Source organism: Eretmochelys imbricata, chromosome 8 (assembly GCF_965152235.1).
Source record: "Eretmochelys imbricata isolate rEreImb1 chromosome 8, rEreImb1.hap1, whole genome shotgun sequence".
In the NCBI taxonomy this organism is placed as follows: Eukaryota; Metazoa; Chordata; order Testudines; family Cheloniidae; genus Eretmochelys; species Eretmochelys imbricata.
This window is the reverse complement of record NC_135579.1, coordinates 81,277,737-81,295,754: the sequence shown is the minus strand read 5'-3', so window position 1 is coordinate 81,295,754 and position 18,018 is coordinate 81,277,737. Positions and strand designations below refer to the sequence as shown.

Here is an 18,018-nt window from a genome sequence, read left to right as displayed (position 1 = left end):
TAAAATATGACAAGTGTACACATGTATTTAGTGGGAAAATATTGTAGTTTATATTGGAAAATGTTTAAAGAAGCAAAGGGTAAAAGGAAATATTTTCAGCATATTACAGAAAATATTTGACCTGTGCAACTGCACATTTAAATAGAACTTATTTTTTGCAAACAATACTTAAGGTTAATTGGTAATAAGAGAATGCACATTGTGAGCTACCTCAGTATGGGCCAAACCTGAGATATGGTATGTGGGTTGTGCACTTGAAAAATACACTCAGAGGCAGGCAGGGCAGAAGCCTCAGTGCCAACTTACTGTAGTTAGCATGTAGCCAAGCCAGAGCCACTAGCTGGGGGTACGGGGAAACACTGAGTTCTTGGTCGGAGGGTCCATCCAGGGTCCATCCTCCTGCCTCCCCGGGGCCAATGCCAGTACAGAGCCACCAGGGAGATGCAGAGCAGAGAAGGTTGTGTGGAGAGATTTTCTGTTACTGGTGCACCCCATGTGGCAGAAATACATCATTTTAGCTGTTGTTTGGGCCTTGAAAACCGGACACCTGTCAACCGTACTGCCACTTTAATTCATCTCATCTATACTTAGTTTACTTTTCCCTTTTGAGGTATTCCATACTGTTCTCTGTGTCATGCCAGCTGGTGAGGTGGACTAATTGGGGTGAAGATGGCATGACTCAGGCTTTCTTTTTCCCATTGATGGTGAGATCACCTTTGCTTTTGTCCTTCGTGGTGTAAAAATCATCTGTTGTTGCTATAAGGTTTAAGGAAAAAACGTTATCAAGACAGGGTAAGATGTAAGGCTCCATTTAAGAAAAAAATGTCTGTTATAAATAAGGAAGTATTTCTGCCAGAACAGCAAGTAATTTTAGGGAGGGGAGCCTGCTTAAGGGTTTGTAGGGGCTTTTTTTTGAGCTTTTGTGCTGAGGTCTGGCCTCACACCAGTTTAGTCAGATTCCTATTCTGAAGCCATATGACGCCTGGCTAAAAGCACAATTGAGGGGTACAAAGCTGACCATCTAAAGAAAAACCTGTGTGCAATGGTGAGGGTTTTTCTTTGAGGGGCGGTGGCATTTTTTCCTTAAACAAATGCTTGCTGGTAATCTTCACTTCCTTTGAAAATATCAGTTCTAATCAGTAAATAACAGGTGAAACTAAGACAGGAAGGAGTAGTTTTAAATAGTTGCAGCATTGGTCTGGAAATTGTGATGACTAAGACTCCCCATGCAGAATTAGTTAAATCGAAGGCCACAACTTTTTATTACCTGTGATGTAACAGAACTAATGGAGGAACTGACAGGCAGCTTCTCCCCACACAAACCTGACAGGACAAGTCTAGTGCAGTTCACAAATGAAGGGTGGTACAGGCAGTTTAAATCCATAAAAGGAAGCTACCTCTTCTTTCCTCTGCTGTGAAATCCATGTGAGGTCCAGGACCAAAATGTCTCCTTTCCCTTTCCTTGTGTGAGGGATAAGTGCCTCTCTCCTGGCCATGCATCGTGGAGCAATGGTCCAGCCATTTGCCACCTGGATAGTGCCTCGGCCTGAAGCCAGCTACTCTGGCCTCCACTTTCTCATTTAACCTGCACGGGAAACCTGCCAGCACCTAAAAGGAACCCCGTCCTCCCCCTGCTAATGGACAAAACTGACATAAATATGCCCTAAATTACACAAAACATGTCAAATCTTTGGTAAAAACAGGTGCATCCTTTCTTCCTTGAAAAGTTTGGCAGAAGGATAAGATATCCTTCCGTGACTGATCACTGATTTCCTAAGGAATTTGGCCATCCTTCCTAATGGTACATATTTTTTTAAAAGGCTGATTGACCTTGACTAGCCCAGTAGTTCCCTCCCAACCCTTCCCCCCAACAGAGAATTTATTACTAGACCAGAAAAAAACCCTGCTTCATCTTGCAGAAATGAGAATAAACAGAATATTAAAATAGCATCAACAGTCTTCAAAATCCCTATTCAGATTGGTCAGGCTATATATGTTATCGGACTATTCAACCAAATACTACTGCTAGAACATCAGGTTGGCTCCCCATTGGGGGAAGAAATGCAGAGCTTACTAACTTCCTCCTGTCAAAGTGGGGAAATGCAGTTTATTGTTAAACCCCCGTAACACGTGGGGTAGGGGACTTATACAGAGTTTATTATTAGCCCCTACCCCAAATAGGGGTGGAAGAAGAAAGTACAGAGTTCATTCATCTCTGTTCTGCAATAAGGGTGGCAGGGGTCGGTACAGAATTTATTTACCCCTCGCTACAGAAGGGGGAAATATCAAAGCGAGGGAGGATTATAGCTGGAGCCAGCAGTGCCACAGTTCAACAAAACCAATCAAGGAGGTGTCCTGAAAGGTAATGCACACACTCATTTCAGGGCATCCACCAAACCTCTCTGAAGGGCATGTTGCTAGCCCCTGCTGAGGCAGTGCACTGCTGATCTCTTTCTGGATCTACACGGCAGAGTGCATCCTCACAGCCTGCATTGAGGCCTTACATGGTCACTGTCTAATGGGGTGGGGGTCGGCCAGGAAATCTTTTGGCTCCGTCACTCCTCAGCTGATGCTGCCATTTCTTGGGTTGGCTTACGACCCACCTACTGCAACGTCTGCCAGCACGTCTTCCCTGGGTATGCCTGAAAGGAAACAGGCACAGATGACAGCCCACCCAAGGGAGCTATGACACTAATGAGGTCCCACATGAGTCATGAATAACCCATCAGGTGTCGGGGTGGGAACTAATGCCCTGCTATAGCATGAGGCTATCAAAGAAGGGAGGAGGCAGGAGCTCCTTTTCTTTCCTGCCCAAGTAAGGACTCCAAGAGACATCATTCACCTACTGGTCCAGCCAAATCTCCCCCATCCTTGTAAACTGAGGGCGGGCATGGGGAAGGGGAAAAGGCTGCATTAGTGTGATGGGTGTGTGGTGTGATCTGTGGGGAGTTATTACTGACATCTGTGCTCACTTTCAAAAGGCTCTTAAAAAGTTTGAAGCCAGACATCAGAGGGGAGGATTATGCTCCTGTATCTTTAAGAGATACCACACATGCTGGTGCTGAATTCTGGTATTCTATTTATTCTGGTATTCTATTTATTATTTCGCCAGTCATGGTTCATGCGTACATCAAATTTCTTAGAGAGTCTGAGAGAGCTGTCAGTGTGAAAGCAAACAGTAGGGATCAAAAGCATTTAAGCACAGGGTTTAGTTTATTTAATCTATCTTGTTTTTGTATAAACACATTTAATGTTGCTTACTGCTAGCTGTGTATGCTTTTGGGCATGAAGATGCCCTTGATTCCTATCTTGTGGAATGTTTGTTCACACTTTATCAGAAATTGGTTCTGATTGACAACAGATATTTGTGTTTTTAGCTTAGCCTGACTGTTGTTAATGCTTCAGTGCCACAGTGAATAATAGCAGACATATGGCCTTGGAAGTGCATGGTGATTTTAATACTTTCAGGGTAGTAGTTTCCCCAACATGTCTATCGCTGACACTAGACTGGCTTTGGGGAAATTGGAAGCAAGCCTCAAAGAGTTAATTAAGAACCAATCTTCATTTAACGATCCTAAAAATATTTGAAAAAAGTCTTTAGTTTGATGCTTTTCTCTATTATGGGTTTTACTCACAACTTTGCAAACAAACCTCTGCCAGTTGTCATTTTACAAAGAGATAGGGTTTTAGCTGAAGAATGAGTTTTTGATCTCCACTCTAGTTCATCTTTTTGTTCCAGTAACTCATCATCTTAACAAAGATTGCTCAGACATTTATCCTGTGTGTATGCAAAGAAGGAAGGAAGAAATTGGCACCTATTCATCTGTCATTTAAGAGGCATATCCTGCCAGCTGTGCCACATGGTCATACCTGTAATGGGTTTAATTTGCAGCTTTCTTTTCTAATATGCCAGATTAAGTTGACTAAATTTATAACATGAAACCAGTTTTTGCAAGGTAGATTAAAATGAGAACAAAGTAAGAACTGTATTTATTCATGTTTTATTGTAGCTTATGCAAAGGAAATATACAAGTTAAGGCTCAGGGTCTATTTTGTAATTCAGGGTCTTTTCTGAAATGTGAAGGTATTTTAAGACACCCACCTATTTCAAAGGTAGTATTGATAGACCACCTCCTGTTGACATGCAGTAAGGAAGATGGAGGGATGTAAATGAGTTTGTGATTTGCCTTCCTTTGAATACAAATGAGGCTTGCAATCTCCTGTCCTGTACTCTAATAGTGAGCTACTAGAGTGTGTTCAGTGTGCTTTGTTGGGAAGTGAGGGCTGTCATAATCGATTACCATTAGATTCTTCTTTGTTACGTGAATTCTTGTTGGCACTGGATAATTTGAATATGATTCAGTTGGAATACACACTATTTAAAATATGTCATTAAATAAATATAGTATAAATACTTTTTGTCAGTAAGGAAGTAGTTCTGATTGAAACTTGGAAAGACCATTTTATCTGAACTTAAATTACTGGTGAAGCATTTACGGCCAAGAATGAGAGATATAATGGATTAGTCGAAACACGAAAGAGCTTAAAAAGCTGATTTTTTTTTTTTTTTAGTGGTTACAAACATAATCTTCCCCTTTCAGAATTTTGAGAATGCATTCAGAACTTGTCTAGAATTCCCTGCCAGTTTCTTTACTTTACTGTGAAGCTTGCAAATTTTATGTATCTGTTCTTTTGCCAAAATTTGTCAAAGACTACAGAGATGTTAGTATGTTGAAAGGTAATTTTTGTGGCTTTCTACTTTTAATGCAGATGCAGCATCATTTTTATTAAGTATGTTACTTGATGTGAGTATCTAACATTTTTCTAGTGGCCTGACAAAAACTTGTTTAGGATAGAAATGGCAGTGAGCAGGAAGAGCTAAATTTCTCTTTGGATTGATTAGATAAAGAATAAAATCATCAGGAATGTCTCTTTGGATAGGCCAGGTGACAGCTATTGAAGGGCTTTTAGACTGATTTCCATTAATTGTTTTATATGGTCCTTCTTGAAGAAGTTGGCAGATTTATTTTAAGCTAGGACCTCCCCTTTCTGTACCCATAAATTTTGAAAGGACTACACTATGATTCATTCATGGTAGAAAATTGCCACAGGTCGTCTCCTCCCATCATATCAGCCATTGCTTTGAGTATCTGCCATGCATTCCCTATTCCTGGATGGCTTCAAAAGCAATAATAATTGGCACAAAGGGATGGGACACCCTAATGACAGATTTCACTCTCCTTAATATCACTGGTCAGTCTGAAAAATCAAAGATGGGAAGGATTTCATAACATCAGTAACTTTGGCTAGATACTGATTTTGCATTTTAATAGCAAGATTCAAAACTATAAAACTTGCAAACCATATTAATGTCTGCTATTCATGAAAAGAGCAGCAAACATAATATTTTGCTTATGAGACTCTTTTTACTGGAGGTTTAGTTTTTCTACCCCAAACTTGGCTCAAAGCAAAAATAAACATTCCCACAGAAACTGACATAAACCTTTCAGATTGTATCTTAGTCTTTTCCTTGCAGTGTTTGCTATGGCTGCAGTTAGCTGGAATCACTTTGTTTCATATTGCTTCTGGGGACGAACAATATAATATTAATCTGCATTTTGTTAATCCTGTTTTGTAATTAAATCCATCTCTTAATATAACTTCCGTATAGCTGTGAATGAAAAGGAATTTATGGAAACATGATTTTCTTTTTATAAAATAGTTTGAGGATTATGAAATCGACACTAGAGAAAAAAAGTTTGCTCACAGAACTAAAGATTTTCTCTTTGTTATTCTTACTTTGCTGGTGCTGTGGGGGGAAAAAAAGAGCATTCAAGCTGGGTTGCCTGTGGTTTAACTCTAATTCTATAGGCTGCACACTCTGTCTCCCCAAAATCCCCACAGCAAGTGACCTTGTCAAACAAAAGTGTGGAATAATGGGAGGCAGCCCAGGGACTGTGGCTCATTTACAAGCAGCTGTTTGCTACTGTCAGAACAAAGGCAAATCAAAGTTGCATTAACGGGGTATGACAGGCACAGTGAGCAACTCCCCAACAATGCTCATCCTCTAGTGTTATCCTGGTTATAAAATTGGTTTGCCTTAAGGAGAAACGGGCAAGGGGTCAAGTCAGACGTATGTTTTTTAAATCCTTTCAAAATTAAACAAAATGTTTAGTTGACCAAGTACTGATGGAATTCAATTAAATATGTAGAATGGCAAAAAAGAATATTAATGCTTTTCCATATATTAATATATATGTAGGGACCAATAATTATATGTCTTTGCAGTAAGATGCGCTTCTAGTATAATCTGGCATGCACTTTCTGACTGATTGTGTTTCACGCAGTCTAAACTGAAGTGGATCCATTTTTATGATTCTTAAATTCTGCATGGTATCTAACATTTTTTGGAGGAGCCCACTTTCTTCTGCTTAGTTTCTGTAATTGTGTAGTTTTTGTCTTGGGCTGAAACTTTCCCCTTAAATCAGTTCTGCATCTTGCATAGTGGCACAGATATCTGCCCCAGTAGTAAAGATAGATTTTGAGTAATGTCCTTCTTCCCTTCAGTTTCTGTGAGCATATCTGACAAGGAGGTTTAGGAAGAAAAAGAAATTCAAGTAGAAAGGGCAGAAAAAATGCTAGGTATGAAACTATTTAAGTAGACACCCAATAGGCATCGTATTTCTGTGTTTATTGTATCTTGTGTAGTGTTATAAGTCTGAAAGGAGAGTGAGTTTAACAGTCCCAGAAGTGCAGTACCCATTACTAGCTATGTCACAAATTGTAGCTATTTCGACTGTGAGGAACATTTTGTCTGGCCACTTCTACTTTCTCATAAGACACCTATTCTACCATTTCCCTGAGAAATACACTGCATAAAGTGCCTTATTGCCTTATTGTTATGAATTTAAAAATAAGGGAAGCAATGAGTCCTATACATTTATTTGACACATTGATGTGGGGTGTTACCATGTCCTGCTTTGCTGGTGTATGAGCCTACATAAGGCCTAGGTTACTTGATGCTGTTTTTTGGGTCGGCGGGACCCTTAAAATAAATTATGCTGCAAAATAAAAAGTAACTATATAGTATATTTTAAAACATCATGTTTGACTTATGTTTTAAACATCAAGACATGGTCAAGATTAATTTTGTCTTTTAAGTCTTCAATGGCATTTTTTGTAAATATGCTGAGAAGGTACAGAGATGAATAACATCTTGATTGAAAACTAAAATAGAACAATTTATTTTGTAACCTTGAGAAATAGCACACTATAGTTCTATGTGCCCTTTAGGGTCAGACTTTATCCACTTATGTATATACAGAGTTACACATGAAAACAACTGTGCATGCTTTCTGAGCACTGACATATGCATGTGCAATAGATGAACTTTATGTACACAAAATTATTATTATTTGTATTATAATATCACATAGAAATGCTAACCAAGATTGGAGCCCAGTTGTGCTGGAAGCTCTGTGTTGACTGTTAATACAGGTGGTTTTGCACATACAAATATGAAAGATTTATTGAGGCTGCCTTGAAAATTTGTCCAGTAAAGTCTTTCTCCTTTTCCTCACCTATTTCAGCTGATTTGAAATACTGAAAACCCATAAGACTAAAACAAGCTGGGGGAAGGCAGTTACTGCTCAATATTGAAAATGCACCCAGAGTTCAAATTGCGTTGTTTATTTTGAAGTATATAATAGAACTTTTTTATTTGTATACAACATGCATTTCCACATGGCTCAGCAGTCAAAAAATGGGAAGTTCAGTTACGATCATCTAACTTTTGTTGCTGTAAAGGTTCAAAATTTCTTGTACTGTTGTATGTGGAGCATAATGTCCAGCAGTGTTACTTTCTGTATCATCCTTTTTGTAGTCATTAGATTTAACAATAATTAAAGAAATGGAGACTTCACTTTGTGGTGAAGCAGTCTGTTAACCTCATATGTTTGTTTCCTGAATTTCTTTCAGTTAATGTTCCTTTTCTTGCTGGGAAAGGAGGACATTTTGTTCATTACTTTGCTTGAATAGTACTAACACCCTAGCAGATGGTCACTTTCCAACTGGTTTGTCTTGGGGAAAAAAAAAAATTATAGCACCAGGGAGAGACGTTGTAATGTGTCCCTTTCAAATTAACAGGTCGTTTTTTCTACTACTTTATGATTATAAAATAGCTCAATGTCACATAAAAGGTTAAAAGCTGGAGTAAATGGCATCATGGGAAATTTGAAATAAATAGGGTCTCATATGGTTTATAGCTCTATACTTGAACACACAAGTAATATATTTCTTTACTTGAAAAGACATTTTTGTGAGAGCTTGCCATGTTAATATGCACTGTGGTCACAACAGATTCTAGTTGAAGCAGTTTAATTTACAAGGTAATTTTTGTTTTTGTTCTCTAAATTACACTTTGCAAAGGTCACTTGCTGAAACTCATAGAAACCACTTGAGAGTGAGAATTTTAAATGTTTCAGAGAGAGTTGAAATTATCCATCACAATTCATTGAATTATTCTACTTGAGTTGGGTAGTTGCTTTTGATGACTCTGGAGCAGTTCAGAGATCCAGACTTAAGGACCATTTGAGTCTCTGAGCCCCAATCCAGCAGGCACAATATTATTTCATATGAGTGATAAACTTGTCCTGTGGTGGCAAGGGTAAAAGCAGATGCACTGTATGATAGCTCTGGTAACCCCTGCTGGACAAGACTCAGATAGATTTGTGAATGCAGCTTGTCTAAGAGGATGGCTGATTTATAACCCACACAGAGAATGAGATATTGGAAAAGCTTCAAATGGGGATGCCAGTAGCCACGTCTGAGGTAGCTCTAGCTCCTTCCTTGATGTGTGCTAGAAAATTCTGTAGTGGTTGGGCCTAAGATCGTGTACATCGATCTAGCTGGAGATGACTGTCCCAAGCAGGAATGTGGTGCTCATCAAGAATAAGAGACTGAAAAATAAAGTACAAAAAAGAATGTAGACGTGCCGACATTTTGGTTTATGTGTATAAAACTAGCATGAGTAAGGAGGAGAGCCCTTTTGTTGTTCTAAATCATTAGCAGTGGTGACCTTTACAATTACACAAGTAATGCACAGCTGTTACCTTTTTAAATCCTGAATCCGACACTAAACAATTTTGTTTGTTTTTGCTTTGGATGGTGGATTACGAAAATATTTCTAATGCCACCAGAGGCCCTGGTAGTGGAGTTCAAAAAAGAAAAATGTCAATCTAAAATTCTTCTGCCTCCACAGTTTTCCCCTCAGTATAGAGTACATGCAATTTTCATGAAGGGGAATACCATGTTTGCTGTTTGGGGGATTGGCTGCAACACATGATTATCTCCTTCCAGTCTTCCAGTCAGGGGCCCTACAGAAGAGTTATGAGTCAATTAGTGTCCTAGCCAATCTTTCTCAAAGTATTTCCAGTTTTTATCTCTGTTTGGTTTCCAGCAGTCTTTTTCTAGAAATGTTTGGTAATTTGTAACAAAAAAAGTATATTTTACACTTACCTTAATGTCTTAGGAGGAAAAACTATAGTGGGAACTGGGGGAGGAAGTACTCATGTAGGCAAATCAAGCTAGCAGATATAATTTCCCCCCACATGATCTCTCTTATTTATTATGATTTGCAAGTGGTTTCTTTTAATTACTTTTAAGAGAGAGAAAGAGAGAGACTTTGTGTCTGTCATACAAGATAGAGAAAGGCAGAGAGTCCTCTATACTTCACTCTAGGATGTCCACCAATTAGGAGGCAGGCCTGCCTGCTTTTGGTTTGATACCAAAGAGGCTTTTTTAATCAGACAATATAACAGTGGCTTATTAAAAACTCAGAGGATATTAGGAAATGTTTAGCAATTCAGGCTATGCTGCTGCAATGGGTAAGAATTCTGAAAGCTTCAGCTCAGGATCGTGGGAGGCTAAGAGAAAAATTGAGGACCTGGATACAGTAATTGATGGATACAGTGCTGTTCTAACAGGGAATACTAAAGATTGTAAAGCACTGACAAATCAAATTGACCACCTGGAGCTGTAGCTCACGAAAGCTTATGCTCAAATAAATTGGTTAGTCTCTAAGGTGCCACAAGTACTCCTTTTCTTTCTGGAAAACAGTGTAGATTAAGAAATATCTGTTTGAAAAAACTTCTTACCAACAGGGTATTTTTTTCACAGTGGATTATGAAGGTGCAAGGTATGGATCATTTTGATCTCCTTGTATATAGCACGCTGTATCACTGGGAAAACCAGCCATATGACACCTGGTATGGTACTCATGGAATGTGAAACTCTTGGAAGGAGGAAAAATAAATTGGTATGGAAACCTGTGTAGCCTTCAGGATTCTAAAAGAAAGCAAAAAACACACAAGGAAGTGTTGCTGTCATGGTGTTCAAAATAAGAAGTCATTAATTGTTCTAATAAGAATAAAATTCTGGCTAAATTATGTCATATTAAGTTAGCTGTAAAAATCAGACAAAGGTCTTTGTATTTTCTCCCATGCATGCTACAAATGTGTATTCCAAAGGAACATGTTTGTACCCAAATTGTACAATACAAGCTTGGGACCGGCCTTTTATTATGCAAACTTTGGTTAGGCATAGTCATGCACATGTTTTAGCCAGACAATGTGAACTTTAATTTTTATATGTGTAGGGGATTGCTCTTCCGTTACCAACAACAGCTGCTATAGTTAAAGATAGGTTAGAGTACAGTGTGTTTGGAGGGGGTAAGAAAAGGGAAGATAATGGATTGTTTAGGATGAAATGACTACTCAGCTTTCCATTAGAGTATTTCCATACATTTATTAAACTAAGTTATGCATATTCAAGCACCTTTCTACGGGTATAACTAGGTGCAGGTTAGGGGGTTGCACAGATTTCATCATATTAGGCTGTCTACACCGCACTCCTTGCAACAGTGCAGTTGTGCTGCTGCAGCCACACCATTGTAAGGTGTGTGGTGGAGCCATTCTTTATCGCCCGGAGAGAGGCGAGGGGTGGTAGCTTCATCACCAGGAGTGCCACTCCCGTCGACAGAACGCTGTCCACACCGGCACTATTAGTTAAACCTTTTGTCGTCCAGGGGTGTGTGTGTTTTTTCACACTCCTGAACCAGAAAAGTTTTATCAACGTAAGTGCCGGTGTAGAAATAGCCTTAGCATCTAAACTGACGTAGCTAAAGCTGTACCAAAACCTTGTGTAGACCAGGCGTTAGAGCAGGAACCGAGGAAACAGGCACATGACCTGTGAAGACAGCTGGGGAGAGCAGCAAGTGCACCGACAGTAGCAGCCTTCAGTAGCAGAAGTGAAGAACTGTAGGCAAACATTGTTTTCAGTTCCAGCTGCTCTGGGATGAAGGTCAAAGATTTGGGAAATCAGGACGGTTGACAAGCATGAGTGAATTAATGTACATGAGTAGGAGAACCTGTGACTGATATGCATCTCATTTCCTGGGAGCAGATTTTTCTTTTAACAACAAATATGGGCAAACTGTCTGAGAAACCTACCGTAGAATCAGAATTTACTGCATCTTTTGGCTTGCACATCCCATTGTTTCACAGATCTTTTAATCACAGAAGTACTCGTCATAGCTAAGATTTAGAACAAAGATTTTACTCGTTGTTCCTCATTATTGCTGGGATACTTGAACATTACAGCAGTAGAAAACCAGTGCTCTGTACTGTATCTTATCTTGAGATGCTTGGCTTATCCAACAGACAGACAAAACAATTACAGTTGGTAGAGCCAATAAAGCTAAATAAACAAGTGGATGAATAGACAGAAGGAAGTAGCTGTCAACATGTGGTTATATTTACTTCTCTCTGAAGATGGAACAAGTTTAATTATGCTGTTCTTTGTGCATGTTGCAATATCTAAAAAGGGAAACAAGCTGCTATAAGCACAACAATGGATAAATAAATAAAAAAACTATTATTATATCACTTTGTTCCATATTTTCCTGCAATTTTAAAGTTGTTACCAGTATACTGTTGTGGTGACCAAATGCCCCCACCAAGATTGAGGCCCCTCTGCACTAGGCACTGTGAAAACATAAAGGAAAGACACTGTCCTTGTGCCAAAGAGCTTGCACTCTAAAATGACAGAAAGAGATGAAGAGTGAGGGAAAGTTATACAGTGAACAGGTCAAGTAGTCAGAGTTCATCTTGTTTATCTTGACATGTTTTGTTTATATTACAAAACTTAGTTTTAGGAGCATGTTTTTTTGGTGGTCAGTGACTGGTGTTGGACTGGGGGGGAGGGAGGGATTGTCTGAGTGAGAGAGGGGTGTTTAAATGAAGGGAGGGAAGATGAAAGAGAAGCACAATAATAGGGATAGTGAGGGAGGACAGCTGAATGGTTGCTGAACTGTAAGAGAGGGGCAGGATTAAGGGGAAACCAATAACCAGCAAATGGAGAAGAATCAGCAAATGTTCCTTTCCAGATCTCTTTCCAATCTCTCTTTCTCTGATTCCTAGCAGGAAGCATTTTCTCTCTCCCCCCAATATTGTCTTCCCCCTTTCTGTCTGCTCCAGGTTCCTGAGAGGCAAGTAGTATCATGGGTGCCTAGCCCCTCTGCAGTTCTCCTCTCTTTCGAAAGTTGTGGGTGTCTCCTCTGAAAACTGGCACAGAATTTCTGGGGATAGGGTGGGGAACAAATAGAGTTTCCTCCCCACTTCTCATCTCTTAGGGCTACTGTTCTTAGGAGTAGCTTTATCTGCTACAACCCCAGCTGGCCCTAACCCTGATGATGTAGGAGTCTCCTCCCCCTCCCCCCCCCCCAAAAAAAAAAAAGATAAAGTTTAGCTACTTACTCACCCTAAGACTTATATTTATGAAAAGTGATTGTCACAGGGGGAGAATAGAGAGAAGCCATACTTTAAGCTTCCCATATAACAGGGCAACAGATTAGCTTTAATATTTATTTGGTTTTGGTTTTTAAGCACCATGGTTTCACTTACTGTAGAGTATGCTTAATTTTTCCTGGTCATCTTTTTCATGATCATCCCTACATAACTGCTCTAAAATCAGAGCTTGGTCAGTCACTTCTAGTGGATGTTTTTCAGACTGGGGTTGAAACAATGAGAAACAGGAGATTCCCAGGACTTGTCACAGACCAAGATAACAAGGCTCAAGATTTTCCAACAATAACTTAAGGAGGCCTTTCTAGTAAATACAGCTGCTGAGACCATCCAAAGCACTGTCAATTAGTTCAGTCCCATTTCTAATATGAGGGTTGATAGGAATATACTGGAGCTTATACTAGTTAATTACTGTCTACAGATAAGAAAAGGATGGTGCTGAATGCAAGGTTTGTGTGGTAGCATGGCCCTGTTCAGTGAAGCTCAATGCATGTTACGTGATTGCCTGAGAGGAATAGAAAAGCTACTTTCTCAGTCTCTGACCAGAATGCATGATAAGGCTTGGTGTCAAAAAGGGCAAGATGGGGCTCACAGCAATTATGGCAGAGGCATACTGGTTTCCTTGACAACCAGATTGAGGATTCTTTGTGATTTATTATTTACCACTTCAAACCCTCGTTCTGTGATTTAATTAGGGAGAGGGATTTTCATTTCCATTTTCCATCCCTTCCAAATTTGAATACCCCAGCACTATTGTTATGACTACACTGCAACTATCCCAAATTGATGTTACTCTGAAACAGCTACAAATTAGGCTCACATGTAGCTTTGTGGAATTTTAGGCGGGTCGCTTAGACAACGGTTAACTGAAATCCAAAGGATATTATACTGGGTGATGATTTGTTAATCTGCACTTACTAACAAGGATAATAGACATCTGTGCTCACTCTTCCCCCTCCTCAGCAGGTTTTTTCAAACGTGTGGGCTTGCAACAGGTGACACTACTCAGTCTTCTTCAGATATGTAGGAAAACAAAATAGTTTGTGCCCTGACCCAGCTTCTTTCCCTCGTTTTGCAGTTTACTGTTTCAAATTATTTTCTGTTTGCTGAGTATAGTAATATTTTTCAGCCACCCTTAAGAATATGTAAATATAGATATAAATAGATATTTGTTTTCTAATTTTACTTTTTCATTAAGGTGGACGCTTTGTCATCTGAACAGGAACTCTGTGTGTTCTGGACCAAAGACTCAGTTACTTGTATAGTCAGTCAGAGACGTTATAAACATGAAGTGAGCTGTGGCTCACGAAAGCTCATGCTCAAATAAATTGGTTAGTCTCTAAGGTGCCACAAGTCCTCCTTTTCTTTTTGCGAAAACAGACTAACACGACTGTTACTCTGAAACAGTTAAATGTGAATTTCTAATTACTTCAAGTGTTTTTTCAGATATATATTTCCTGAATTGTAAAATTAGACCAAATTGTGATCAATGGTGCGTAATCTCTTGTAAATTTAAAAAATGATTTAATTATCTATTCAGACGTAATCATTTATATAAGATGTATATTTTTATTCAGATACCACTGGAAATCCTCTATCGCTGTCTGTCGAGGCTGAAATTGCAGCCTCCTAAATACATTTTTAAGAAAACTGCTTTGCTGGGTTGCATGTTTTTTATTACATATTCGGCATGAAGTTTCTGCTGCATTCAATACAATAAAATGCAAATTACACAAGATTCCCTAACGTGTCCCAATCAATGACAAAGGAGTGATTTGAAATGGCTTGGTTCTGAGGATGTCATGGCTTTATAGGTGCATGTGCTGTTTTACTAATTAGGGGTTGGTATTTAACATTTCTGTTTTCCCTGTGCATTATGTGTACATCTTTTAGCCATCCCACACTGAATTGCGATTTCCTAAATTAAGCAAGGTCCCACATTTGTCAGAATTTGGACTGGAATGCAGGGTATGTTTGTAAGTGATACAGGAGGTGGCAGTTCTCTTTTCATAGGGCAGTTTCAAAGCCCACTGAGGGCTGGTTTACACTTAAAACTTGTATCGAAATAGTTACATCTCACTGGGGCATGAAACATCCACACAGCTGAGAGATGTAGTGTTGCTGCCCGAACCTCCTGGGTAGACAGTGCTGGATGGAAGGAATAATTGTTCTGTTGACCTAGCTACCGCTTCTCGGGATGGTGGATTAACTACAGTGACGGGAGAACCAGTGAGTGTCCACATGGAAGTACGACAGCAGCGCATGCAGCGTTTTAAGTGTAGACACGCCCTGAATAGGTGGAAAGGTGACTTCAGTGGCCTTTGTGTCAAGTCCTAAATCAATACTAAACCAATGTCCCATGGTGTTGATAAGGGGCACTGGCAGCTAAAGACACTGTCTTTTTAGATGAAACAGAACAATAAGGCTCATTAATGGTCCCATTGCATTTTTCTTGAGCACACTGGTTCTGAGCCTGGGTGATCTGACCAAATTCTAACAGCTCGCTCCTGCATTCATTAAGTCATTGGAAATCTCCCATTGACTTTAATGGTGAAGGATCAGGGCCTAATTGGGGTAATTAGATTCTGCTTTGTCCTAAATTTCCCCATTATTTTTGAGTACAGCAGCTCCAAAGAGTAGTAGTATTTCCTTTTTTCCCCAGTAAATATTATCTCACCCAGCAAATTTAGTATACTGTATAGAACAGGTTTCAGAGTAGCAGCCGTGTTAGTCTGTATTCGCGAAAAGAAAAGGAGGACTTGTGGCACCTTAGAGACGAACCAATTTATTTGAGCATAAGCTTTCGTGAACTACAGCTCACTTCATCGGATGGATTCAGTGGAAAATACAGTGAGGAGATTTATATACACACATTTTTTCATGTTCTGTGTGTATATAAATCTCCTCACTATATTTTCCACTGAATCCATCTGATGAAGTGAGCTTTAGCTCACGAAAGCTTATGCTCAAATAAATTGGTTAGTCTCTAAGGTGCCACTAGTACTCCTTTTCTTTTTGTATAGAACAAGATAATGTGGGCCACATTCAGTGGAGCAGTGCTGGGTTACAACAGCTAACTCTCTGGCCTTCGTAGTCAAAATAGGGCAGAAGTGAAAAATACGTCACAATTGATTTATAGAAGTATGCATATTGCAAAGAAATAGATGCATTTCCCTGTAACTGTGGATGCCTGGGAAAATCCCTTCTTGTACATAAGCATCATGGTTTCTTTACTGTCTAAGCAGAGCAGAACCCCTTTTTAACATCTCAGCTGAAAGATCAGCAGAGTAAACAGAATGGTGCTCAACTTAACCTGCCTGAGAACAGTTAGCGGTGGAATCAGCTCTGCTGGGATTTGTATTTCCGTGAAGTTGAGGTATTCAGTACCTGATGATTAGATCACAAGCTATCCCCTCCTTTTTGCAAAACCCATCCCACTGTTCGTACACCTAAACAGCATGTCTTGAGAACACACTTTTTGATAGTAGTTTCAGTAGGAAAGTGTAGTTTTAGTTGGGATGGAAAAAAAGTGGAGCAGTCACATCTGTTATATTTGGTGGCTGCCTTTCTGAAATACTTGCTTCAAACATTTAGAGCAAGAATTTTCAAAAACAAAATTGCAGGCAAGTCTGTCAGTATATGTAACGTGTATTAATCTGTGAAGAAATTGCCTTATTTTCCCAGACTGTAATAATGGTGCAGTGAGTTGTCTAGTTTGTGGGACTCATTTGATGCCTACATTTCTACATATCTCACATACAGCTTTCCAGTTTCTTTCATAAATTGATGCACTGTTTTGGAAGTTCAATTCATCAGCTGTTGGATGCATGCTCCTTAAAAGGACGATATTAGCATATGTAAACATTTCCTTTCTCTAGTCTGTTGAAGTGTGTGCTTGTTGTTACTTTCTAATGTGAATAATATTAACCCTGGAACTTCTGTCCCATGCATTCATAAGAAAAATTATTTTTATTTTGTCTTGGGGATTTGGGGTGGCTATTTCTGTTCACTATCTGTGAGGAACGCTGTGGACACATGCCTACAGTTACCCTATAGCTGGTTAATGGCACATTGTATGGTGTCTTATTTCCCCTTACTCCAGTATCTTTTCCGAGCTATAGAGTTATTGTTTCATACACAGTATGGTCAGAAAAGATTATTTGATCTTTCAGGCTGACACTAGGCATTTTTCGAGATTACTCACTACTCATTCTGCTTTTGATAATATCTGAAGTGACTGTGCATTTGCCATAGAGTACATTTTTCAAATTGTTCTTCTGCTTGTTCTAAAAATGTATATCTGCTATATTTTGGCTATCAGTTTTCTCAGTGGGATCTTGCTCCTTGATATTTACAAGGGTTCTTCTTTCTCCTCCTAATCTAGTCCACTAGAAATATTTTAGAATGTAGAGTGAATGGACAGAGGTATTGCTAGGCTAATAATAAATGTATATGCACTCTAACTTTGTCTGAAGTGACGTGCTTTCATAGAAGCCAAACACATTTTTCATTGTAAATTACACGTGTGATAATAGTCTCCACACTGTCTCTATACATTTAGAAGAACACACCAAAAGAACAGAGGACATGTACACACACCCATTGTTACTTAAGCCAGTTTTAAAATGTTTCACAAGTCTACACTCTAAAAGAAACAAGACAAAACCCACCCTTGTACAAAAATGTTACAGTTTACAGTGCTGATATTACAGTGTTTTTGGTAAATACTGTAGTAAATTTGTAGAGGTAAACTCACATATTGTAGTCTATGCATGGACTTGTATTTACAGTTCAGTTTTCACACATGGATGTAGCATCCTGTATTTTCAAATACAGCCTAAGGGGTGAATTTCCTTGTTCATAAAAGTCAATATAGAAAATACCTGTCATTCTATTAATTATAATACAATTCCTGAATGAGAACTGAACATGATGAAAAAGTAATTGCCAAGTAAGGACAGATATTTTGTTACCTGTACTCAGGTTGAGTAGTACTGAGTTAATGGGATAACTGTGGAGTATGCTACTACTCATAATGAGTAAGAGTATCAGAATGTGATCCTTAAATGTGATCCTGAAAATAGAAACTTGGCTAAGCTGAACAAGGCACGATAGGATATAACCCTTTCACACGCCAATGCACACAAAAGGCAACGAG

General features: G+C 39.1%; 1 protein-coding gene across 1 annotated transcript in view; it reads left to right on the top strand.

Moving 5' to 3' along the window:
* The window catches only part of ADGRL2 (adhesion G protein-coupled receptor L2), a 159,098-nt gene that overhangs the window by 38,439 nt on the left and 102,641 nt on the right, over positions 1-18,018 (top strand). The window lies entirely within an intron of this gene.